The following is a 26,379-nucleotide window of genomic DNA, read 5'->3' as shown; positions in this document are numbered from 1 at the left end:
TGGATTGGGCTACATCAAATCCAAAATGGGGAAGGGGGAACCAAAATGAGACATTGCCAACCAAGGAATATTCTGTCCATCTGCAAACTAGTACCTGTTCTTTTAATAGATGATCAGTTTAGCAGCACTTTTTAGAAACATGAAAATTTTGTGTTTTTATTATAAAACTGATATAACCAAGATTTTCTGTAGACTTTGCTTTCCTAATTTTGTGACTGCTCAGTGAGGTGACAGTGGAAATTTTCCTTTCTCCCAGGTACCTTTCTTGAGGGGCATCTTTCCTCACCCTTCTTGATTTGTCCAGTCTATTCAGACTTTAAAATGGTGAGAGATTGACTGCCTCTTATTGCATGGATATGACTTTGCCCAAAGGAGTTTCTAATTTCATCTGGAGGCTTTTGACCTTAAGATGTAGCGTTAGCTATGGTATTTTTCTATAACAGAGGCAATTAGCTGACCTTGAAGGTGAACTCCTATTAGAGAGGGAATCCCCAGAAGACATGTATACCTTCTTTAATATTATATGTCAAATATTTATGTTTAGGTTCATTTACCCTCTGAAGAGTATTCACAAGGATTCACAAGTTTGAAATGTGACATATGTTTCTACACAGATATTTCTTTGATACATAAAAAAAACCATTTTTGACACCTTATTTAAAATGGAAACTTCCATTCTGTATGAAATGAATCTGTATTAAGGGGAAAATGGTTTAAAGAGTACCCTTGATTTTTCTATCGGAACAATGATTTCAGCAGATGGTTTAAATCTTGTCATATGTTCCTGTGATTTCTGTAACCCAAAGGCAGCTGAGGAACCATGCCACAGTTCTACATCCTCTGAAGCCAATATGAGTCCTTCCAATTACAACCAAAATTTTATTCTAATGTGAACTACGTTCATACCTCATTGGTTTTAGATCCATCCAGGATTTTTTTTTCCAATACCAATCACAGAACTCAAACTGTAGCACAGATTTCTTTTCTTATAGCTCACTTCTCCTGGTCAAGTATTTCCATCTCTTTTTGGCTTGCTGTCAGTATTTCCTGAGATGCATTCAGATACTTTTATAAAGTACACTGTCCTCCTCAGGAAAATGCTGAACTTTACCAGGAGTACTTTCATACTGGTGATATAAATGGGGCAGTACACACTAGTGATGGGTGCACCCAGTCTTCAAAAGAAGTTTGGGCTTCTATGGTCATTAACTGTTATATGTAGAAAATCATGGAACTGAATATACCTCTTTCCCCTATGAAATTTCAAGCTGTAAAATTACTGCATAGCAGAATAGCTATGAGAAATTTTTTCATGTAAAACATTGGACCATAATGGTATTAACATAAATTATATTCTATGAGTTATTGCGATACTGCTCACTAGTCTCTCTGTCATGAGAAACCATAAGGGAAATTCTCCTTCTGTGATTATGCAGAAGAGGAAACATCTTTCTTCAAGGCTCTTTTGCAGCAGGACTTGGAATAGCCCAGCATGGGGCAGCATGTGCTGTTTCCACTTTTCTAGGGATTTTCTGACATAAGAATTTTTTCCTCCTCTATTTACAAGAACAACAATAAAACCTGTCTAGATATTAGACTTAGTCTGAAAGGTCTAAAACCATGAATACAATGAAAATGTAGGCATGACTGTTCAAGTCTGTTGAACACCTAGAAAAAATAGCTTTCAAAGCTAACGTTTTAGACAGATCACAAATATTACAGTGAATCAGCAGGGTTTTTTTATCAACAATCTTCTGTTTGATCTTTTATGAAAAATGCTTGGAAAATTCTGGCATCTTTCTATTTTTTTAATTTGCTTTTTCTTTTTTTAAAGCACAAATTTGAAGATAAATTGAAGTTAGAGCAACAGAGGTAGTATGCTGAGACATTTTCTCAACCACTTTTTTTTTTTAATGAAAAGGAATGGGAGAAATTTTCAAACCATTGCTTTCCATGAAGGAAAAAGCTTAAAAACCTTTTTTTTTTTTTTTTTTTTTTTTCCCCTTCTTATTAGTTTAAACACACTGGGTTTTTTAAAGTTTCTTCTTTGGTCTGTATGTGTTCTTAATTTTTGCTTTCTCTTGACAAAAGAAGAAAAAATTATGAAAAATTAAAAAACAAAACAAAACATCCTTATTATGGTGAAGGATTTCTATTTTCTTAATGTTGAGAGTGAGGCAAAAACATGAGCAGGATATCTGGTCATAAAATTTTAGCATTACTTTTGAATGTCCTCCATTGACAGCAACATACTGCTCCAGCAAGTGAACTCTTAAGTCCTTGAGTCCTGCACGATTTCCAATGGTTACAGTTTCTGTGTTTTAACAGGGCAGGAAAGTTTCACTGCTGCTCCTACCTACTCAGGCAACCAGAAAAGAGTGAAAACCTGCAAACTTATTCAACGCTATCAGCACAGCCAAATCCTACAGAAAAAATAAGCAAACCCCAGCACAAATTCAAGTTCAAAAAAATATCTATAACTGCAAAATTGGTGACAGTGGTGACATACAGAGACCAAGATTTCCTCCCATGTACTGTCCAGAGAAATATTGTTTCCTTATTTTTAATAAGAGTTCAACTTTTTTTTTTTTTTTTGCATTTTGTAGTCCTGATCAAGACATGACTTCTATACAAAATACTGTGAAAGTACTCCGGTGAACTTCTCTTTGATATTTCTTCAACTATAAGAAAGAATTACTGAATTTATTCTTCTGTAATGGTGAAACCCTTCTTGGAAATGCCCTGGCATGTATAGGAATAATTTATATTGTTCCAGTTACTTGTGGAGCTGTTTGCATTATGCTGCATATTAATTTAGCTGTCGTCACTCTGGGTGGGTTTCCATTTCCCACTGAATGTCTGAGTAATGAGTTGCTAGAAGACAGTTACTTTGGGAACACAAGAAAAAATTATCTACAGTAGCCATAAAAACAGGCTATGTGGAAAACTGTCTTACCTCTAGGTATTGATATTTCATTGCATACTTCAATCCCTATTGATCAATAAATATAAAATGCTCTGGTTAAGCTGGCAAGACTAGAAATGCCATATGTATTGCAGACCATAGTCCTTGGCAAGTAACAGTCCGCTGCTCAATTACAACCCCAGTATCCACACGATATAGGTCTTGCACACTCCAGGTAGTGTTTCTGGCATAGAATGCAGGTGTCTGCAGATGATAAACATGACACAGGAAATAGATAACAGCGAAATCAGAGATGTGAAGATCACATATCCTGAAATGGAAGTAAAAATTGTATTTCTTTGTGAGAGATTCCAAGTGTCAGAGGGAAAAAAAAACCCACAACCCTCCAAGTCCTTAACTCTTGCGAACAGTGCAATGAATCCTTTGGCTAACCTTCTGCTCTCTGTTGAATTGCATTACTGCTTATAGAGATGGAACAGAACCAATATAGTTGTTGCCTGTGCAAAGATTTAATTAATTTTTAGTATTCTTTGACAGTACAAAGTTAAGTATATGCATTTAGTTAATTTGGATAGCACTTACGTTGCCATATCTGTTGCTGGGCATGTCATTTACTGTCTGTGCATGCAATGCTTCGTGCAGACACAATGCCTATCCCTTATTCTGCCACTGTCACTTGGGCACTACCATTGCACAAATAAATAAGCACTCTCCTAGAGTATATCTTTTGTATTAGAGTAACAGATTGAAATATGATAACAAAAGCACTGAAACAATAAATGTTTCTGAAGGTTCAATGAGTTTTCTACTTCAGATTTTATTTTAGTGGTGACATTTAGGAGGCACAGAAAATTGCAGGACAAAGGTTTGTAGTTTTCATGTGGGTTTTGTTGTGCTTTTGTTTTTGGAATAGGTATTCTGAACAATGGTAAACATTATTTGCTAAAGCCATATGTGGCCAATAGAGCCCTACAGGATATTTGGATTCCTCCTGTAATTACATCACTTCTCTGTAAGCCTTCTATGTAAACATCTCGCTGCCTGGAAAAGCTTTACTCTTTTTTTTTTTTTTTTTTGGCCTTATGTATTCTTCGCCTGTATGCTACTTGCATGACTGAAAATCTTTCCTGAACACAGCAAATTACAAAGTGTCATTGGAATGGCTAAATTCCATGGAAAAGGCCCTCAAATAACAGACTTAGAACAACCACAATATGTTGACAAAAATTGCACAAAAGTAGTACCTTTTCCATTCCAGAATAAACCCTACTGTGCTAAGGAAAGAAGGTGGAAAGTGGAGAAATGTAAGGTTCACTCTGCAACCAAACTGTCTTCTGTCTCAGTATTAAACCCTGTTCCACAAACTTATTACTTTCCTAAAAAAATTATCCTTCTCATCTGCTTGAGATTCAGAATAAGATAAAATTAAAAAATAATATTGTTGAGTTAAACTTAGTAATTGGGAACAGCCTGGGATGGGCAAGCTTGCTTATCGGTGTTTGCTCACGTACAATACCCATAAAGAATGGCACAGATCAAGACAAGGGCGTTTGCAAGCACTCATGGCTCTTTCTGAAGCCTAAAGACAACAAATGCTTTCTGTGCCTAATTTGAAATAGGTTTCACTGCTTTTGGCACAAGTATACAACCAAGAAATGCTCTTCTTCCAATACTTCACTAGGTTACTTTCAGAGAAATTTCTAAAACTTGTACGCTTATGAAATAATTTTCTCACACAAAAACTGTATGTAGATGAAGCTCCTGGCTGCTCTGCTCCAACATATACATTGTCATCTGAAAATAAATTAAATTGCGGCAAGAAGGCTACAAATTTTTATTTCACAACCCAATAAAAACATTAATAGCTTAACAGTAGACATTTATTTTCAAGAAATAATAGTAAGTACTACATATATTTTTGTTAAAAATATCATCCAAATGGGCTGACTAAAAATTATCTGATTATAATGCTATTTTTTTTCCCATCAACAAATACTTTCTCACTGATTTTATGCTGTTTTTGCTGGTATTTTATCATTTTACAGACCATTAAAATAAATAATCTCTCCTCTGTCCTTTGCCTTCTATTAAACTGAGTCATGTTAGTTATAAATAAAAAAAATGTGGCACACTGAAGACCAACATTAAAAAAACCCCTACATTTCAAATTTTCATTTAAAACAAGAAGGATAATTTTGCTTCTGCTATGAAAAGAAAGAGATCAGAGACTACTTATTTTCCACCTAATTACAGGATCTAAAGTTAATATCAAATTTATTTTGTGGAACTTCAATATTTAAGCAGGCGTATATTTTCCTGTGGAAAGACTATGCCACGTTCAGGGGTATAGTATAGCTAATATTTCACAGAAAACAAATGGAAAAAAATGCTATATCAAGAACTTTTTAGGAGAGCCTTAGCTAATAGACAAACTTTTTGATGAGTACAGACCTGAAGCTGCAACACTTCTAACCTTGACATCTGGTTCCAATCCTTCCTCCTCCTGAAATATTTTCACAGGACCTTCGATTAGTTAGTAGCCCATTCTGTTCAGGAGCCAGGTGTGCTGTGAAACTGAGCCATGTAAAAATTTCTGTCTCTTTACAGAGTTTTTCCACCTAAGTGTTGGAAGAGATGCAGGGGAAGAGCACGTCAGACTTTCAGGAAGGCAGGTGGACTTTTCCAGCTCTCTGAGAACATCTGCCCCACTCTTCAACAACCAAATTCCTGCTGATCTTGTCCTCCCTCTAATTCCATCCTGGAGCAGAGCCACTGTATGAACTAAGACATGTAAAACACATAAGAGACAGGATTAGTCAGTGTGATTATTTTCACTAGTTTGTATTCTTTTCACTAATCTTCACTTCTTTATCCATATCTGTAAATCACTAAACACATGGACCAAAATAACAGACTGGGCAGGAATGAGGGGTAGACAATTCTACTGGTAACACGACAGATCTAGATCAGCCTCAAACACTAATGCAGCTTCATCCTGAGGTTATCTGTGCTCACCTCAGAAGAAACTCTGCACTCAAAGACACCTGAGGCATATGGGCTTTAACAAGGTAAAGCTAATTTGTTCAAGTGCAGAGGGAAGCAAATGAGTAACAAAAAAGTTGTGCCTCACTGACAACTGCATAAGCCAAAAGAAAAAAATACATCTCAAAGGCCAAGGGAAGATAGAGAATAACCTGGTTAAAGCCAAGGCAGACTGTGATTTATTATATAGATAATGTTCTTTGGCAACCTACAGTAAAGTGATGAAGAAAGTTTCTAGGCTTGGACCTAATTTTAAACCAATTTTTCAATTTGTTTAATTTTGAACTTGGCATAGGGACATCAGAAGGAGGATGCTACTTGAAGAAGCCAAATTTTCTGTATAAATTGCATCTACTAAAAATGTATTATTTTTATGAGTCTTTATATGCTTGCATCTTCCCCCTATCAAACTTCATTGTAATTATTTGTCACTCTCAACAAGTTGATCCTAGCATATTTGTAAAAGACATTTACAATACATTATGCTGTGCAAATTACTTCCAGGGTAGCTGATAAGCAAAACTTATTTACCTAGAAATATTTTTTTTTTTTTTTTTTACTTTCTATTCTAATAGTCGACTCCTTATTCCAATATTGTTGTCAATTATATTAACATAAAGATATATTTTGACAGCTTTCTGAAGCTGAGTAGAGAATAATTAAAAAGAATATCAAGCAACCTTTTTTTAGGAAAAACATCATAATGCAAGTGCTGCTTCAGGGAGATCTCTGTTGTAACATCAAAAGGGTACACAGGGAGCAAAATAACATTTAAGGCAAGCTGCCAGTCAAATTAGGTCTAGACAAGTTCAGTGTGGTTGATTTAATGTTCCTTGGCCTTTCTAGTCAGAGTCATGGTTTTGAGGACCACACAAGGAGCATTTAAGGAGAGATAAATATAGAGGATATAAGGTAGAATAAAAACAACATTGCAATTTAGGATTAGAAAAATGAAATAGATTGGAAAACATATATATAAATACTTATGGAAAATTAAAACAAGCCTGATGCAATTAGGCCTAGTTATATTATTAATGGAAGTCTGATTTTTATACTCTTTACTGAAGAAATTGCTTAATTCTCTGGGCACTATTGGTAAAAGCATTAAAAATGGCTATAGTGGGTAAAACCAAAGGTCCTAGTATGCTGTCTGTAGCAACGACCGAAAGCAGATGCCTAGGACAGACCAAACATGAAATCAGAAACTACCTCCATCAGGGAAAGTTTTTCTTCTCCCTACCCCCAATTCTTAATAGTTCCTAGCATTTGACTTTATTTTTCTACTGCCTGAGCTGATGTTCTCATGGATTGTGTATTACTACCTCTTCAACATGTATCCTAAAGTAACTTAGAGCCCATCATGTTGTATATGAAAGTAGGATTTTTCTTTCCTTCATCTATACCACATCACATTTACTTTGTGGAATTTTATCCGCCATTTCAGTGACCAATCACCCATCTCAAAGGATTTTAAAAAAAACTTCTTTCATGAAGCTTCAATCTCTACTCCTACTCTCTGTTTTCAGCTCATTAATCCTTCCCTTTTGGTGAGGGAGATTTTGAAGCCTTTTGGAAAGTCAAATAGATTATATCAAATGCATCTTCTTTATCATAGACTTTTAGTCTTCTTCAAAGAGCAACAAAGAATGAAGACTCTCATTTATATTCTAGTTTATCTACTCCCTTTTCTCTTCTACTTTCTAATGATTTTAAGGTATGAATATCAGATTTACTGGCTTGTAATTCTGTGGTTTTCTCATGACACATATTTGTCATATTTTCTGGTTTTTAGCTCTCAAGTACCATGGTGGTATTGAGCTAGAGGTCATAAAGCAGAGACAATTGACTCATTGCATCCCAGAATAAGGATAGAAAAGCTGGAGGTGGTCCTGGCAAATCTGCCTCTTGCATAGACTAGTACATTGTCTGGACCATAACTGATTTTACTGTTGCTTATGTTGATAAGGTCTCGACGATCCTTAGATATATCTACTGCATACTTGACACCACAGACAGGCACTGGCCACAGGACACACCACAGTTCCCTTCTGCTGGACTGTTATTGTTGCCTCTAGCGAGCAAATAGGGACAGAACTCTGCTATAAAGCAAGACCCTCTCATACTCTTGAGGGGAAGTCTGGCCTCTGCTAAGTTGACTGGAAGTTTTACTGCTAATTTCAATGGATGTAAGTTGACAGATTCCGAATTTACTTTTCCAACTCAATAGCAAACAAATAGAAGCAACAGGAAAATCACTTTTACAGACAGAGAAATAGCAAAGTGTTCTTTCCATTCATCTTTCTGCTTGATGAGAAAAAAAAATGCCTGTACCCACAAGCACGAATATTGAGAAAAGTCTAGTACTGAAAATCCAGTCTTTTCCATTCAAGAACATGCACTCTCCTCTTAAGAAATTCTGAAATTATTGACCAGAAGAAGGGTCCCCATCTGTCATCAAGCTGCTTTAACTGAGCAGTAACAGAAAGAATATAGTAGAGACCTGATCTAGCAATATCTGTCACTGTATGTCCTTTAATCAAGAAAAGCCTTCCATACATATTAAACACAGAATGGTTTTCTAAAGACACAGACAGAAAACATTCAGAATGCCACAGCCTACAGCTGCACTGGCTGCATGAAATATTACCAAGGGTTCTTGCTAACATAAAAAATATTATTGTTTAGCAGGAAAGACCAAGGGCTGCTTAGCTGTAATGGCACACAATTAGGCTTAAGGAGAAAGAAACAACTACAATATTTGTTCAGTTAAAAAAAGAAAAATACCTGAGGAGGGTAAAATGGGAATCAGAGTTTTTGCTGCAGGATGGATCAGATTTTATAGCAACAGCCAAATCACTGGCATGACCGAGACATAGACTGATGGCATGTACTGCTTGGGAAGCTGGAGTTACAAATAATTTATCTGGAACCAAAGTGCTTTGAAGAACTACTGTAGATTAATTTCTGTTAGTGTTGAAGGGTGTGTCTGTCCTAAATCCTTCCCTTGCTATGACTCTCCTCTGCTCAAGCAGAATAGAAAGGGATAAAGTTAAAAAGACAAACATTACTAGGGAGCTAAATACTGCTGGGAATCGGAGAATGGGTATTGCCTAGATGGTTCAGTCACTACAGGTGTGACAGGTGAAAGACTACTTCACCTTTTCCAAAACAAAAGGTACTCTTCATTCTGCCATGAATTTTGGTGATGGGATTAGTTTGAAACTGCTGCTGGAAGAAGTGATGTAAATTGAGAGCTCACAGATCAATTTTGCATAAATATCATCAACAAATCATAAACTTTGGTTTCAAAAGGTCAAGCTTTTAGAAAGTAAGATAAACAGCTAATAAAATCACGTGGAATGGAGAAGTTAGGTTATTTCTCTAATAAAGGTAAAAGCTGTCTGAAATCTGTATCCTAGTAAGATGTGAAAATTAGTAGTTGAGAGATTATTGGACAAATATCCTCTTTCAGTAGGACAGCAAAGAGCAAGTATGGCACCTATTTGGAATGGAAAAAGAGATTTATTTGCAACAACAGCTAAATCTTGGAGATTTAGGCACAGAAAGGGAGATCTACGGAGAAGAAGTGAGGAAGTGAAAGTTGCCAGACTTTGCAAAGAAAATGAAGAATACAGTGAAAGCCTCGGATGGCCAAATTACAGAGAACGACAGAAGATGGGAGGTTTAAGGCAATACAGAAGGGATTATACAGGCTATGAGCATGTTACTTTTTCAGGAGGAATATTAATGTAGTTTATGGATCTGAAGAGAGGTCTGCTAATACAGGAGTGTATTAGCTAGAAAGTGTGACAGCAGAGCTGGCAGTCAAATACAAGGACCTCGATACACTCACACTGACTTACTATTCCACACTGACAGTGCTGAAAAGCCTGGCACATAATGTTGCAAGACTATAAAAAGGAATTTAATAATTCTTTCAGATTGTGGCTGTAAGGGAGAGAAGATACCTTATAGTTGTGAATACAAAATATGACAATGACAGTGAAGAATAGAAGGAGACGGGGAAAGGGTTAGAGGAGTGAGCTACGTGATGACTGTTCCAGGCAGGAGAACAGTGAAACAAAGGGGGAAGGAAATTTAAACAGAAGACCTAGAAGGAGGAGGCCTTGAAAAACAACGCCAATAGTGCCAGAGCGGCCCACTCCTCCCTTTAAGACACACGTGTAGTAACCGTACATTACCTAGATTTTAAATAAGGCTTTGCCATGTAGCCAGAGCTGAGGAAGAGGAGGTGAGCTGTGCATAGGTGCTGCATGGCGAACCAGGTTGAAGAGGCAGGAGGTCTACATCAGTTTGGGCTGGAGTTTGCTGAAGGCAGTAGCTGTCTTGCCTGCAGCACCAGGAGCTGGATCCAGTGACAATAAAGCGCTTTGCTTTTGAGTGAATTTTTCAGTTGTGTCTCAGGTCAGGAAAGTAGTTTAGTCTGGAGCATGAGCTCTTCTTTTCCACATACTAAAGAACTGCATCTGTTTCTACACTACACGTTACTGTGCACCTTTAAATATTTATTCATGTGCACCAGATGGTCACAGATATTTAGGTGCTGACAGGCAGCAGCTAGTATGATTTCTAAAAAGTAATGAGGGACGTTTAGTGCCTAATCTCATAACAACATTCACCCACTAGGATGGAGTGCTAATGTTTATTGCCAATTACAGTGTAAGGCATTCTTTTTGGACTGGAGAGACGTTTATCTATTACATTTGTCTATTTAATATGAATATTGTGTTGCCAAGCAAACATGTTCAAGCAACAGTAGCAAGTTTAGCAATTATTTTCGTTTTAATCTGTGGATTTCGATCTATTTGACATTTCCCATTTTGTGGTCAGCAGAACCCAATCATTTTTATCAGCACTTCAAGTGCAACAATATGCCTCCAAGACTGGAGAAAAATGGGGATATAAAAGTAATCTCTGCAACAGGTAGAGGTGTTTACATATAGATAGCATGTTTATTTTGATAAATAGTTCTTCATGTAGTTGGATATTTGTCTAAATATCTGCTATCAAGAAAACACTTAGAAGTTGCCAAGTTCTATTTCTGTTTTCTAGATAAAACAAAATGGACTGAATTTTTAAATGCCTTTTGTATGCCACTCATTTACTCACATTAAGGTCTGAAAATTGTGAAGAAGCACAGCAAACAAGAGACTATTCCATTTTAACACAGAAGTGACAATTCTGTGACCTTTCTATGTCATTTCTCATATGATCTTACCAAGCAGCATGAGTGAAAATGACATTTGGAACGAGAGTCCAGCATGGTGAATGTAGCAACAGCTTGTTGTTTTCTGTTTTTCCCAGACATCTGTCTTGAAAAAAGAAAAGAAATCTGAAAGTAAAAAAAATTGTGAATGCAGCATAATATTGAGTATAACTTTATGACAGATTTTAATGTACCAGTTCACGCTGTAAAAGAAGTAAATGGGTTTTTGATTTCTTTGTTGTTTGTTTTGAAATCCTGTGATGACTTTGACCTAAAATAGAAAAAGGCAGATTTTTTTCTTCTAAAAGAAAACATATCAATATGTAGACACAGTGTTCACATGATAACAAAAGCCAGGCTCCTAAATTTACAATCACTTTTTTTTTTTTTTTCCCCCCAATACAGATTATTATTGTTCCTGGTCAGGAAAAGAAAGAAGATAACTCCAAATATCATGTAGAACATATACAAGAGTTTTCCAATCTTGTTTTCAAAGCATAGGTTTAGGATATGGTATTCAGGTTACATGGGTAGGATATACTGGCTACTGTACTTGCTTGGTTGCTTGCAAATCCAGATCCAATCCCCTACCTGTAGCAGTGATGATCCAGGTAAAGCCTACGAGGGAGCTCTCGCTTGATCAGCATCTGTCCCCAGGTGATGTGACACTGTGAGCAGGTCAGTAGTTTTCATAGCTTCACCCCTGAGCAGCCACAGGCCAGTCCAGCACTACAAGGTGCACAGAAAGCAAGTCCTCAGTGAGCAGCATCACCGCTTTGCTGGGCAGTGAGGAGCTCCTCCCAACATAATGACATTTTCAAAATGCAAGAAAGAATTGATCAGGCCCTACAGTATTTCTCTTCTTGCTACTTGCTAGTTATTTGATTTGGCAGATCTTTTCCCTCTTCTTTTTTTTTTTTTCTTTCTTCCATCAGAACCTGTCCGCCTATTGATTGCAGGCCTTTCCAATTTATATAAGTAGCCAAGGTTAGGCTAAAGCGTGTTATGACTGAGAGCTACGCTTTTCTCCCAGATCTCGTTTTTTTCTGCACTAGATTCAGATAAACACATACATAGATATACATACCTATGTGTGTATATTACATATACATATGGATATATGTGTGAGCATTTATATACACATCTATGAGAAACCTAGAAAACAAAATTTACCCTCTCAATTTCTTTCCTGCAGATTAGACTGATCTGAGTGCATTCTGATTTATAACAAGATATTCTGCCAGTACAGTAACTAATTATGTTCAGCCAGCGCTAGTTTTTGGCACTTTAGCACTTTATACTATTGATGGTCTCATTTATTCCATTTTAAAGATGAAATATCTGCTATTCTGGTTTGCAATAGGATTCACAGAGAATATCCCTTTCTGTAGCAGGAACATTTTTGCAAAACTGAAGTAGACTTTTCTTTTTTTCCTATTTTTCATAATAAAAAGCTGTCTTTGCTAGAGGTACTTAGGGAAGGGGAAAAAATCTTTCCCTATTGATTGCTTCTTCATTTTACAGTGTTTTAATAACCTATTTATTAACTATATCCAAGGAAGCGTATGTCTCTTTTTTTTAAATACTTCTCCTTAGCCTCCATGGTTGTTACAAGTCTGAATGGCATTTTTTGGGGTGTAGCATTTAGATGAACTTCATAACTTTTTAAAAATAAAACTATATAGGTTATCGTCTCAATTTCAAATTAAGGATTAATTGAGGTATCAATTTTAACTGATCATATCCTGCTAGTACAGGCTACAGCTGCAAAAATGTTTTAGCAGCCTTCCCAAACTAAATCTTATTTTTCACAGCTCATTAACTTTGGTGAACTCTGCTACAGGCTGAAATTTTACAAGATTCTAGCTCTAAAATATTTTCTTAAAAAACTGATAAGTAAAAATGGTTGGTAAGTTCAATGTTATATACAAATAAATAGGTCATTAATGTTAGACACTACTTATTTTACAGGACTTGAAAATGTCTGACTAAGAAAAATGTGGCAAACAATTACCACTGGTGATTACCTTTCAGCTCTCTTCTGGATACATTTACTGTAGCTTTAAATGAAGTGATGCTCTTCAATGCATATGAAATAGACTAGTGTTATTTTGTAAAAACTTCAGGAATGATGTCTTTGTCAAAGGTAGAGGGTATTCACATCTCAAACAGAGAATTATCTTAGCAGCCAGAAAACTCTTTTGCCTCCTCTCTTGTCTAGCAATTCTGTGCTTCGTTATGTTCCTGACTCTGATGTTTGGGGACTGGTTTTCTTCCTTTCCATTTTTAAAGATGACCTTGCTGGTAAATCTACTTTTAAAGGTCCCTCAGCCCCATTAAAGTTCAGACCTTTAAGTGTGGTCTTTAATAGTTGTAAAATGTTCTCATAAATTCCAAGCTACGCATTTTCTATATTGTTTCTTTATGGTTCATTTAGTGTGACATTATATAAAAATTTTAAAAAGGCATTTCCTTCTAAATCACTTTTGAGTGAAGTGTCTGGAAAAATCGCTCTTATACTGTTCTGCTTGAGCCATTAATTAGCACACCACTTGTTAACTGCTGCTGCAGCTTCTGATTCACTGGCACCAGCACACTTCTGGTGTGATGGATGTGCTGGAAAGGCTTAGACAGATAGGCTGAAATGTATTTATATGTCAAAGTAAAATGATATATGACATTCACTTTCAAAATGATCTTTATGGGATAATACTTTATAGAAGTGATGATGTCGTCCTGGATACTGCAGCTTTATAAGTAAATAGAAATACTGTTCCATGTGTTTTATCAGCCTTTGTCAGTGTAACCCTTAACATAAAATCAAGACAAATTCAGTGCAGTATTTTAAGATGAAAGGGGCATTATCATAGATAGCATAAATAACAAGCCAAAAATTTATGTAGGCAGCTATGAATAAAGATAAAAAGGTTTCCTGAACATAAGAGTCTACTATGATGGAAAATCAAAAAACCCTGTGGAACTGGAAGGATCTGCTGGAAATCAGACCTCTTGAGATGGGGAGGAATGTAATGGATCTAGTTTTATTTTTACTCTTGTCCTATAAAATAAAAAATGTTTTAACATTGAACAACAATTTTCTATGTGAATTGTATATAACAAACTGTGGTAAAGAAAGCTTTTTTGTCTAATGGGAACTAGCAACCGAGGAAAATAAAAAAATACAGAGGGAAGTATGTGGAGTTACCACAGCACTGGACACCATTCTCTTGTCCTGGTGACATGTCAGACCTTAGGACACTTGTCCTGTCTTCCAAATGTCCTGTAGCACTGTCACAGCTAATACGGTGTGGATGCAAGTCTTCTGGCAACCATAAGCATGTCTGCCTGCACAAACTCATGAGGCACATGGCTATGGTGAGCTGAAGGACCACATACATCAGAACAGTAGTGGGTGCCCACCACAGTCCAAGCACAGCACTACAGACACACGATAGGGTGAAAAGCTTACCCAAAAAGGCAGCTGAATGAGCTCATGCTGAACTCTGAGCTGCCGGCATCTGCATTAAGTTTCTTGGAAGATCTCCATGAGCCATGGTGGTTCTTGAGATGGCCTGCTCCAGTTGCCACTCTGAATACAGCTTTGAAGCTTCTGAGAGATAAAAGGCAAACAAGTGCTCAGATACCACTATAATGAAAGGGCTAGAAAAGTACCGCAGATAGGAGAAGTACCCTGAGAACAACAGAGAAACCCTTTCCTCAGTTTTGTTGGTCACCAGGAGCTATGACACAGCAGCAACGAATAAGGCTTAGGCATCTGTTATTTGGTCACAATGAATGGGCTTTGAAAGCAATGCTACTGCTCTAGTGAAAAGCCATTCCACTGCTGCCATTTTGCACAGAGGAACAAGGCTGAGTGAGTGCCCAGCTCAGCCCGGGCAGCCCTGGCAGGTGGCTCCTGCTGCAGCTCCGGCAGGGACCTGCTCCCCAGGGCTGCTCCTGCAAACCTGCCTTTGCAGAAAGCAACCAGGATTACAAACGGCATAAGTAAGGCTGTACCTGGATGTCTCAGGGAACTATCAGGGACACTGATGAATCACAGAGACATTTAGACTGTGCTCCATGGGAGCTAAAAAGTGAAAAAGCAATTTCTTTCTGTAGCAGGTTTTCAAAGCACCTGGAGATGGGCATTTCCCTGGGTAAAGGCCCAGCCTTGCTGGCTTTCCTTCTGCAAACTCCTCTTTTTTGGTTCTTGCATCTGGTGCTCTTCTCTGTGGCATAATAATGACTACATATTTGGGGTAAAGAAAACTTCTACTGACAGCAGTAGCACCAAACCTCAGTTATGGGAGAATCATGCAGGATTTTCTTTTGGTTGCTACAAGTAGAATTGATGAAAGGTCAGAAGGTTAGTGTTGAAAGAAATAAGAAATGCTTTTGAAAGTTGGATGTCACATCTACCATCTATAAAACTGAATTTAATACTTTTAAGAAAACTCAAATGACTGGGTTTAGGCACTCAACATTAAATGTAACTTTGCTGTGTATGATGTCAGAACAGAAAAGTATTATGCAATGCTGGTATATAGTGCATTCTACTTATGTCAATCAGTAAGTGACAGCATGTCCTATCTAATTAAATCCAAATTTGATGAGCATCTCGTACTTTACTTACTGTGCAAGTAATGGAAACTAATGTTAAGGTATTGAAATCAGATAAAAAAGCATTTCATGTTAATACAGTGTGTGGAAATGTATAATTTAAAATACATCTTACAAAATGTGATCTCTTTTACATATTGCATACAGCTCTGATATTTATCAAGATATTCCTGGGACTGTATGAAGAGAGGAGAAAATGAGTATGTTCTCCTTCTAGGGATCAGGAATGTTAGCCTCAAAAAAGAATACTAGAATTTAGTCAGCTTCTCCCTAGTCAGATGTTTTGCAGAGCAATGGCTGAGTGATCCCTGGCCTCCTCAGCTCTGTCCATTTTCTGATCCCACTGGTAATGAAACATTCTACATGTGGTATACAGCTTCCTAAGACAAACTTTTCTTTATTTTCCCACTTTCAGACAAAGGTCCAGGGGAGTGAATACTTTTTTTCAGAATCTGCCATATCAACAATATCTATTTGTGGCTAAGGATTTGTTTCTTAAATTTTAGTTTTTATTTGCAATGGAATCATTCAATTACAGTCAGACTGTGCTAAATACAAACACATTTGTAATTTAAGCCCTTTAAAATAATTCTCTCTTGTTCCTTATGGAACTATGTCCAATAAAAAATTATGTAAAAATTCCATATAGATAGACTTGAGGTAGACACTCAATGCTACTAAGTAAGGCTTTCAAATTTAGAAGACATTACGGGATTAGAGCCTTATATTTTGAAATTCAACCTCAATGCTTCAAATAAATTTATGGGAGCTTGTACACCAGCAATATGCAGGTGTCCTCCTACATTGGTATCTGCTGTCTGGGGACCAAAAGCAAAAATTAATGAAGTAGCAGTCTGAAAACTGAAATAAAAAATGAACTCACAAAAGGAAGACATCAACATTGCTTATATCCCTGAAACAATAATTGTTACTGTTGTTCAGATTTTTAGATTTTTTTTGTTAATGAAACAGGCAGTTGAAAATGTTCAAAGAACAAAACTATCTGAGAAAAAGGACACCTTAACTCTTTTCAATCAGTGTTATGTTTTCCCTTGGAGAAGCATAATTATCTGCCAAATGTGGGATGATTCCTTTGTTTAAATCCTGACTGGCAGGAAACACAAAAGGATTTGCTCTCTGCTAAAATTTTCTAATTTTGTAGCTGTCTCGATGATATGTCTGCTTTTATCAAATGATGCCCTTTCTTCCTTGCTGGTGGAATACTGACTGTGCTCCATAAACAGTCACTTTGCATTATGTAGATTATTTCACAAGAAAAGTGAAGAAGTGGGCTTTTAACAATGATGAAAACAACAAAGCATAAAGAAATCAAAGATGATCAAAGATGCTCATTAGTTTAGATGGTAAGAAATAGAGCCATTAACAATAACATTATTTTTCTTGTTACTGTTTCATACTGTATGAAATCCCATAATTTTCGCATCAGAAAAAGCCTCAGTTAATTTTCAATAATCAAATATTTAAAAGAAATCTATATGTTTTTTATCACACACAGTAGAGGAACGTCCTCATTTATTGTATTACTTTGATGTATTTTTTTATTACTTGAAAGGCCAATTCAAATTGCAGGGGTTTTATGAATATTTTATAGACTCTGTGTTCTGAGTGATCAGAAATACCACTCTCTGATATGCTCTGGGCTTATATCTCTGCTGTGCTCAAACTAAGCCCAGCACAGGAGTAGACTGAGGAAGAAAAAACCCAGTTGAATCATCTTCCATATTCCCATATTTCTAGTCAGACCACTCCTATACATATATATATAAGCTCAGCATATCTATAGTGCAAAGTCATTTCTTGCTCACGTCTCTTCTCTGACAAGACATACCTTTATTTGGGGAGTACTTGATGCAGACAATTTAATGTTAGTTCAACCTAAAACTAGTCTTGATCTTAGTTATTTTCTTGCATTAAATTATAAATGCTTGCAAGTCTCCTAGTAATCAGTGTAGCAGTTTTAACGTTACTCTTTCCCTGCCCCATTTGAGCTTGAAGGATAACAATAATTCAGCTGATTTAATTACGTTTTTACTACTTCTTTATGTCTGCCTATGCTTACAAGACTGCTGCTGTATAGATACTGAACTATTTTTATTCAGTAATATATCAACAATTATTAAATTTTATCCACTATGGTCTTTCTACAAGCAGTAGTATTTAGGATATTGTGAGGAAATATTCTGGGCAAAGCAGTGGATACATCAGTAAAGGACAGATTAATATATAACCTCAGCATCAGCAGAAAGAAAAAATGCATACTGAAAAAAATAGTCTAAAGTATCACTAAAACCCACAATGCATATATAAATGGCTTGTTCAAAATATAATGGATAAAGACTGTTCCTTTCTATGTTCTACTAGTGATAAAAACCTCATCAAGTCATTTCTGCTTGCTCATACAAGGTCAGTGTTGTCTACATTGCTCAGAAGAATTGGTGTGAACCATTTCAGGTATTAGGTCTCAACTATATCGTAACAGGTTTGAAAAAATATTCTGTAATCCTGTTACAGAGCCAATGTTCCACCTGCTCATAGCAACTTTGTATGTACTATCTAACCAGTAAATCCGTATAAATGGTCTAATGACATTTTGCAATTACTTGAACTGCAAACTTACCAACATTATTGTGTTTGCACGGTAACGAATTCCCATCATCTGAACATTGGTGAACTCCAGAAGCAGAGAAATTGGTGTCTATGCCTTAAGAAGCCATCATGTTTTCTTCATGAAGAACAGACTGGAGGTATATGCTACTCTGAAGTTATGGGAGACATCCTTACCAATGAGACATGGGAGGGTTTGTGCAGTTCCTCTTCTTCATATTCTGCTGTTGCAGAGTCTACAAACATCTGCCAATGTGGTTAACCATTAAAAACAGTAAAATATCAACACTGGTAAATGTATGCAACAATATGTGTGAAATAATATGGGTGAACTGTGAGAAAAAGAGAGGGAGGAAGAGGAGCGAAACAGAAGACAGATTTTGATCATTTGTGTCTACTCCCAAGGTAGAGGCATACCCAATGTCATGCAGTAGCGTGAAAATGGTATGTTTCAGCAATAACCTTTAAAATTATGGTAAGAAATTTAAATTAAATACTGCTTGTAGGTGCTCTAGAGTTTGAAAAGAAAATTAGCTCCTGCATAATTTGGTTGGAAACCGGAGCTTACTCCAGAGAAGAGGGTAAAAAAACCACAGTATCGCATTGTTAAATAGGTGTGGTATTCCAGTTAGGTGCTACATTTCCTTTTGTAAATGTTAAAAACTGGAAAAATTCTATACTGTGTTAAAAAACACAGTTTCAACTTCCTTTTGAGTGTTTTAGCTTATGCAAGACTGACACAGAAAGGAACCTCTGAAGCACATAAAGGCTATGGGATTTAACTCCTGTTTATATTTTCCTAAAAATTTATTAAAACCATGCTCGAGTAATCACTTTTTAATGAAAGTATCTCTGTGAGTTAAATGTTCATCATAAGCCCTATGTTGTGAAAGAAGTGCATCTCAAGATTATAATGCCTAATTACTGCATATTTTCAAGACTTTATTATTAAGGCAAGCAGCTTTTAGTGGTGGTTCACCATCACACTGCTGATTTGCAAGTGTATGCAACTCTTTTCCACTTTTCTCATACCATCTTCTGATACATCTTTCTCATTGTGCCTCAGTGCACAGGACAGAACCCTGTTTTCTACAGGGCTTATTGTCTCCTGTCCTTGTACCTCTATTTGCTAATGTAAAACAATGATGAGGGGCCCATATATCATGCCTTGAAACGTACATGTAAAATTCCACACTTTTTTTTTCTGTTATAGTTTTCAATCTTTTAACAGACATATAAAGAGCATGCTGAAAAGTGAGATTCTAATACATGAGCCAGTTATCAAATAGTAAACATACTGGTACTTTCTCTACCTATTGACTCAGATATTGAGGGAATAGGGGAGGGAAGGGAAATCTGCTACATAATAAAGATTTTTCCAACTCAGCCTAAGGGCAGAGACATTTTTCTGATTTTGTGGTCCAGATCAGTTAGGTGTAATACTAGACCTAGGCAGATGGATTAGACCAAGGCATAACGAGCCCAGTAATAAAAACCTGAAAGAAATCTTCCAGTCTTTATGTCCCAGTCTCTTCAACATGCTCAGGGCATCATTAGTCTGTAAGTTTTAAAAAGGAAAGCACAAAAAGCAAAACCATTTACATGTTTTTTTACTTTATGCCATGTTGTACTTTTTTATATATATAAAGCAGGCTAAATCTAACAACTGTACCCATCTTACAACCTGCAGGCCATTTTCTACCTGCAAAATGTGATGAATTTATAAAGGACCCAGGAAAAAAGAAATGCAGCGCAGAGCAGAATGCAAATGCTGCAGTAGCTACCAGTCCTCTCCCAGGTGCTCCCTTTTTGGGCAGCAGCACCTCTGCATTCGTGACAGGGAGCGGCAAAATATTTGAAATGAAATAATCTCTTCCAATAACAGTAATGTCATCCCTGAAACTTTTAATAAAAGCATTCCACTTCACTGGTTTCAAAGCAGCCACAATTTACTTATGGCACATTTGAATTCAAATAAAAGACTCAAACTGTGTCAACTTTTAAGTGATTTTGTGTTCTTCAAGATACTGGAAACTCGATATCAGAAATTCCACATCCCTTTATCTGTCTTAAGAAAAGCTTACAGACCTACAGGCCATTTTCCCGTTCTATCACAATTCTACAAAGGACATGAGAAAGGTCAGTAGAAAACCTCTGCTTTCTCTGACTTTGACCACACAGCTCTCCAAAATGCATATTGAATATCATTGCACCCAAACAGAGAAACATCATACTATCATCTTTTTGTCTATGCTGGATGGCATTGTATGGCAATACCAGAGCAATACAATGGCAACCTTGTCTTTTTCTTGGTTTCATGTGTAATGAATTCCCAAAATGAAGCCGAATTTATAAAGAAAAGCAAAGAACTGAACTTTAAATCCTGCTGTTATATGAACATGCCAGGTAATTAGAGTCTTTCAAAGAGTTCCTTTTTATCTGAAAGCACATGCGAGTTCAAAATGCAAATTCGAGTAAAACCACATATTTTTCCCAGGGTGGCCCGTGAGTCTCAGGCTTCTAATTCTCCACATCAGGAATCAGACAGAGAGGCAATGTTTGAGCCTGTGTGGGCCAGGCTTTATTTCCCTTAGAAACAAAAGTGCAGGGAGCAGAAAGATCTTAAAACTTTACACCAGGGCCTCACCTGTGTAGATGAGGTCTTGCAAACAAGTATGTCTGATAGGCAAACACATATCCTTTCAGTTAACACAATGCAAAAATCTTTCTGTAAAGCATAATATTCTGAAGCTTTTTTAAATTGGCAACAAATCGGGAAAAAAGTTATAGAAATATTAGCCATCTATAATTATAGGTCTGCAGATTTTCTTTTAAAGAAAAACCTAAGGACCGAGCCATGCTTAATTTATAACTACATTGCAAAAACCTTAGATGTCTCTACACTACGCTGAACCCACAATGTGAAGGTATGATGAGGTTCGAGAGTGCCATGTAGATATGTTTTCCGTCCTGAACAATTACAATCCTTCACAGAAGAAATTGTGAGTTAAAGTAATTGGTATGTTTTATGTGTATTTGGTGGTTTGTGATTTGCAAATGGGTGGAAGCACAATAGCACACTGTTCATTAATGGCTTAGCAGGAAATAGTTACCTGTATGTGAGATGAAGTCTGCTTGGGAGAGGGGGAACTTTGCTGTGAGTCTGCAAGATAGAAAGTAACTGTTAGAGAAAGTCCAACACCAGAGTAAGTGAGGCTATTAAAAAAAAAAAAAAGTCATAAACCTGCATTTCTGAGCAGTTTAGAAGAGAAAGAGAAATTAATCCAGCTACTTAAAGTGAGCTGGTTAGAAATGGTTTATAGTTTTAATACTCAAGACTGCCAATGACAGTAAAAATTAAACCCACACTAGACATTGTGGCCTTTATCATTCTCCCTACTTACAGTCATGGAAGACATCTGTGGCTATTGTGTGTTTACCGACACTAAATTTTCTGAAGGGTGCAAATATTGATAACTAAAATGCCGACGTTAAATCACCACAGCACTGTTAAGCGAAGTATATTCATCGTGCTCACATCTCAGAAAACAAGAGCTCTGTATGGATGGCTGCAGCCCATTCATGGTGCTATTGGTGTGGAATTTCGCATTGTGGTGAAAAGAGATAGGCTGTGGATTTTGTAGTTTTCCTGAAGGCACATTAAAGGACATACTGACAGACAGGTCTCCACACACTTTGGGGACTTAGATCTTTATTCCTTCTACTAACCAAACTGAATGCGATGCACTCAAAAATTGAACTCAATTTCAGTAATGAACAGAAAAAAACAATTGCTTTGATTGGTTGTCTTAAAGTAATAACCAGCAAACTCCAAAATCTCTGCATAACTGTTGAAAGGTTGAAACACTTGTGTCTAGGTATAAAACACTCAGAGTCTTGGACTTGCACAGAGTAATTGTCGAGTCCTATGTAGTACTAATTTATTTCTTTCTTCATGAACAGTAACGTCTGTCAGATGTACACTGTCATAGTACCAGAAGAAAAAAGTTTTATTGTTGCTTTCTTTTTAGGCAATAAATGAAGTGGTGTAATTCACATTTTACAGATAAGGACATTAGCTACAGAGAACTGAAGTGTCTTGCCTAAGATCACAGAGGAATTATTTAGTCTGAACTGGCAACCACTCATCTTAGTCCCATAAAAGAATTTACATCTCAGGAAGCAACTGATTATCCGTAAATATGTCATGAAGCAAAGAATAAAGACTCAGCAACACTGTCATCACTCAGTGCAAAGAGATCTTGGTATGGGGGTGAGTCATCACAAATGGGAGTTCTGCAACAAGAAGGTGTTTTAGCAAGTGTAAGGCCAGAGGCTGAATATCAGAGTTACGGAAATCAGATAGTAAATGGAAGATTACTGAAAATTTACCTAGTTTCAAAAAGAAGAGGATGTGGTATGAATCACATCACAGGTTTCAAATTCTTATGGTTGCCTTTGTATCAGGTTTAGGAAAAACTGTTCTGATATATGGTTTCAAGTTGAAACCATGTTAAATTCTCTTTTTTGTATTTTGATATAAAAAACAGCCTTATGTATTTCAAAATTTTGAGGCTTTTAAATTTCCAGACTCAATAAAAACTCAGGACAGTTAAAATTGAAACACTTCAGACTCAAACAAAATTTTAGAGGAGACTTTATTCATCGAAACATGGCTGAAGTTATCAAAATTCTAGAAAATATACAAACTTCAGCACTTAGCCATAAAGGTTTCTACTTCTGTAGAAACCCTAATTTGCACTGTTATTTTAAGTATGTCTTCTCACCCAAGCGGAGCTGTAGAACTGACCTGGCACCACTACTTATTACTACTTTTTGTTGTTGTTGTTTGTTTATGGTTTTGTGTTCTTGTCGTTGCTGTTATGAGTCATGGGCAAATTTTATTTGCACTGATTTTATATCACTTTTCAGATATTTGTTATTCAAGAGATTGAATTATTCTGAATCAAGTGTATTTCTGTGGAAGACTTGGCATAAATGATGAGAATGGAGATTTCTTATTTAAGATTACAATTTGTAATCTAAGAGTTGATCATTCTTAACATCTTACATTGAAATATACTAGCTTTGTATAGACTTGCTTGAAATACATTGTTTTCTATGTCATTAATTTAAAGTATGTTGAGATTTTAGATGGTTTAGCCGCTCAGACATGTTTGCTTTCTAACTGATTGGTGAGTTTGCAATTAGATGTTCAGATGCACAGAAAAAACAACATTTTTATTCTCCCATAAAATTTTAATATGAACGGTAATAAACAGCTTAACTGGAAAACCTATTCCTATTTTTAAACTGATTTATGTACTCTTTTTATAGTGCCTATGTTTTTAGTGCCCTCTTTAATTTTTACAATTTATGGTATTTATTGCTGCTAGAGGTTAATTCCTCTGATAAGAAAAAATAGCACATGCAATAGAATGGATACACAAAGATTAATTTTATTGCAGAAATGCTTAATCTCCTAATCTTTAGGAGGAAAAAAAATCCAGATATAAACTGGAATGAAATACAGCTTATTTCCTAGACTTGCAGAAATTCTTAGACTGCAAAGAAATGGGAACTCCATTGACTATGAGTACTTGGTGATGCACAGGAATAACTGCGCTTTTCCAAACTCTGAGATTGCGTAGCCAATGCAACCGCAAGGCTGAGTAGAGTCTCAAAGCCCTCCGAATACTGACCCTGTGCCTACAGGAGACTGGGAATGGCAGCTGTATACACCTGCTTTACAGCCCTTCCCCATCTCAGGCAAGCATTTATCTGAAAGAGTCAGAGAAGATAGTAGCTTTTTCTTCAAAAGATTCTTCTTGAGTTAAAAATCCACAGAAAAATTGACTCTTACTGGAAATACGTGACCTGTGTGAGCGTTTACAACAGGCAGACAAATTGGCAGACTACGAGTATCTGTGTTGGATCTCCATATTTTCTGATGGCACGTTCTTTCATGCTCCTCTGACTATTCCCTTCAGGTGCTGCCTCTGGAGCCTCAAACTGTGCTTTCTGCTAAAGTCAGAAATAAATACTACTCGGCAGAGCTCCCACCAGCATAAACATGATGACAAGAGCTGGGATCCCTTCAGATTATATTCAGGAAAATAAGGAAAATTCTTCAAAGGGTTTAATACCAAATTATGTTTGGTGCAAGTAATTACACATGGGATTACATCTATCAAACACCTAAATATTAATTTTGATTTATTTTCAGAATTTTGATTTGAGTCAAAAAGTTCTAGTCTTAGAGCATGTGCTTTTTTCTTCTATCTCTTTTAGTATGTAAAAGCATGCAACACTTTTGCAAGCTGGCCTCATAACTCTAAATAGCACTGAGGGAGTTTTTTTTCTAAATTTCCTGGGTGTTCTTTTCAGGAAGAAAATAAGTTTTGTTAAACCAGTTAATTTAAAAATGGGCTGCAAAGCTGCTGAACAGTAATATCATATTGTTACATTTGTTTATCTGAATAATGAACTATTTTGATTTCTTGGTATTGAACAAATGGTCATAGAATATTTTAAGTCAGCGTCACAGGTCAGAGAAAAATACAGATTTTGCTCAGTACAAGCTGACTGAAAACCTCAGTCTTTGTGAGCTCAGACAGTGAGTAATTTTTCACTCAGCTTTTAATAGGTCATGTGCAGTTCAAGGGCAGAATGACTTTTATTCACCACATTATCCTACAATATGTTGTTTTTGAGCAGATTTGAAGCTAAAAGCACGTAACTGGAAATATAAAGAAGAGCTGTCACATCTCGATTACACTGATCCCGGTAAATAATAAAAAAAAAGTTTCTCAAGATATCAAAAAATAATATCTAAAAGTATTCAGAAAAGACTTAAAATTATTCATTATAGCATTTTTAGATACAGTCACGGAGCTCGGCCTTGCTGAGCTGTATTCAGCCTAAGGTTGAGTAGTATTAAGAAGACTCAAGCTGGCTTTGTACCAATTGAGTCTTTTATGAATTCAAGGCATTAGAAAAGGGCAATTTGGCTTCCTTACAACTAGTATTGTGTAAAAGCAGGTTCACAGCTGCCTAAATCACATCTGTGGGATGTAAGAAGCTGTACAAGCCAGAGACCAGTAGCGACACTTGGCTGCTTCCTACATATCATGCTGGGATTTCCGAGAGACTCTTACAGGTCATTGGTTTCCAAATGTCGAGCAAAGATGGCACCAAAGAGGGAGAGATGGAGGCAGTTTTCTTACCCATCAATTTCAACAAAATCTGATCTTACTACATAAAAACATACATGCTTTAAATAACAACTCAATATAGGGTAATTTGTGATCCAGGCAAGCATGAATTGGAAAGTAATGCATTTATGACTTCTCTCTGATGCTTTTTATTAATATAAAAGTAGATAAACTAACCTCAAAGAGTCACAGAACGAAACTTCTGTGTAAGTGACTTGCATGGGTTCATCAGAAGGAAGTTCTACAATAATAAAAGTGAGGAAATATCAAAAACATTTACCATCTTCTTCAAAGAAATTACCTGTTTCATTTCCATCTCAGTTTTTCATAGGAGCATCAAAAATTTTCTGTCTAACCAGGATATAATGCAAGGCATCATTCATGAGAAAGGATCACTCTCTTTTACAACATGGAGCTTACCAGTCATCCTGGTATGCATACTGAATCAAGCAAGCAAGCTCCTTTTTTTTTTTTTTTTTTTTTTCTGGTGGTTTTGTCAATCAAATGAGGTAAAAGCTTTATAAATCCTTTTTTCATAATGCTGTATTTGTGCAGATTAAATACAATAAAAAAAAACTTATTGTAATACCTTTGTTATAATGGACACCAAGAACACTGTACAATAAAGGAATTTAGAGTGTTATCTTTTTGCCAGTGCTACACTGCCTGTGGGAGGACCAGGAGGAGGTAATCTGTGTTCTGTCACCACTTCAGCATAAAAAGAA

The 26,379-nt window shown here is 36.4% G+C and overlaps 1 long non-coding RNA gene across 16 annotated transcripts in view; it reads right to left on the bottom strand.

The window, feature by feature from the left end:
* Window positions 1-1,982: 1,982 nt before the first annotated feature.
* Window positions 1,983-26,379, bottom strand: part of LOC139828639 (uncharacterized) — a 90,055-nt gene continuing 65,658 nt past the window's right edge. For 8 of the 16 annotated variants that reach the window (XR_011740508.1, XR_011740509.1, XR_011740514.1 and 5 more), the window contains 8 exons: window positions 25,832-25,895; window positions 21,554-21,603; window positions 19,937-19,998; window positions 18,454-18,686; window positions 14,665-14,805; window positions 11,787-11,924; window positions 11,208-11,301; window positions 3,771-5,707 (listed from right to left, as the gene is read on the bottom strand). This is a non-coding gene — a long non-coding RNA (uncharacterized lncRNA). Of the gene's footprint in view, window positions 3,237-3,770; window positions 5,708-11,207; window positions 11,322-11,786; window positions 11,925-14,664; window positions 14,806-18,453; window positions 18,687-19,936; window positions 19,999-21,553; window positions 21,604-25,831; window positions 25,896-26,379 lie in introns of those variants that run through there. The other 8 variants (XR_011740520.1, XR_011740522.1, XR_011740521.1 and 5 more) reach the window with 6 other exon arrangements.

The sequence above is a fragment of the Patagioenas fasciata genome, chromosome 9, assembly GCF_037038585.1.
Source record: "Patagioenas fasciata isolate bPatFas1 chromosome 9, bPatFas1.hap1, whole genome shotgun sequence".
Taxonomy (NCBI): domain Eukaryota; kingdom Metazoa; phylum Chordata; class Aves; order Columbiformes; family Columbidae; genus Patagioenas; species Patagioenas fasciata.
The sequence above is the reverse complement of the archived record's forward strand: the minus strand, read 5'-3'. Positions and strand labels throughout refer to the sequence as shown.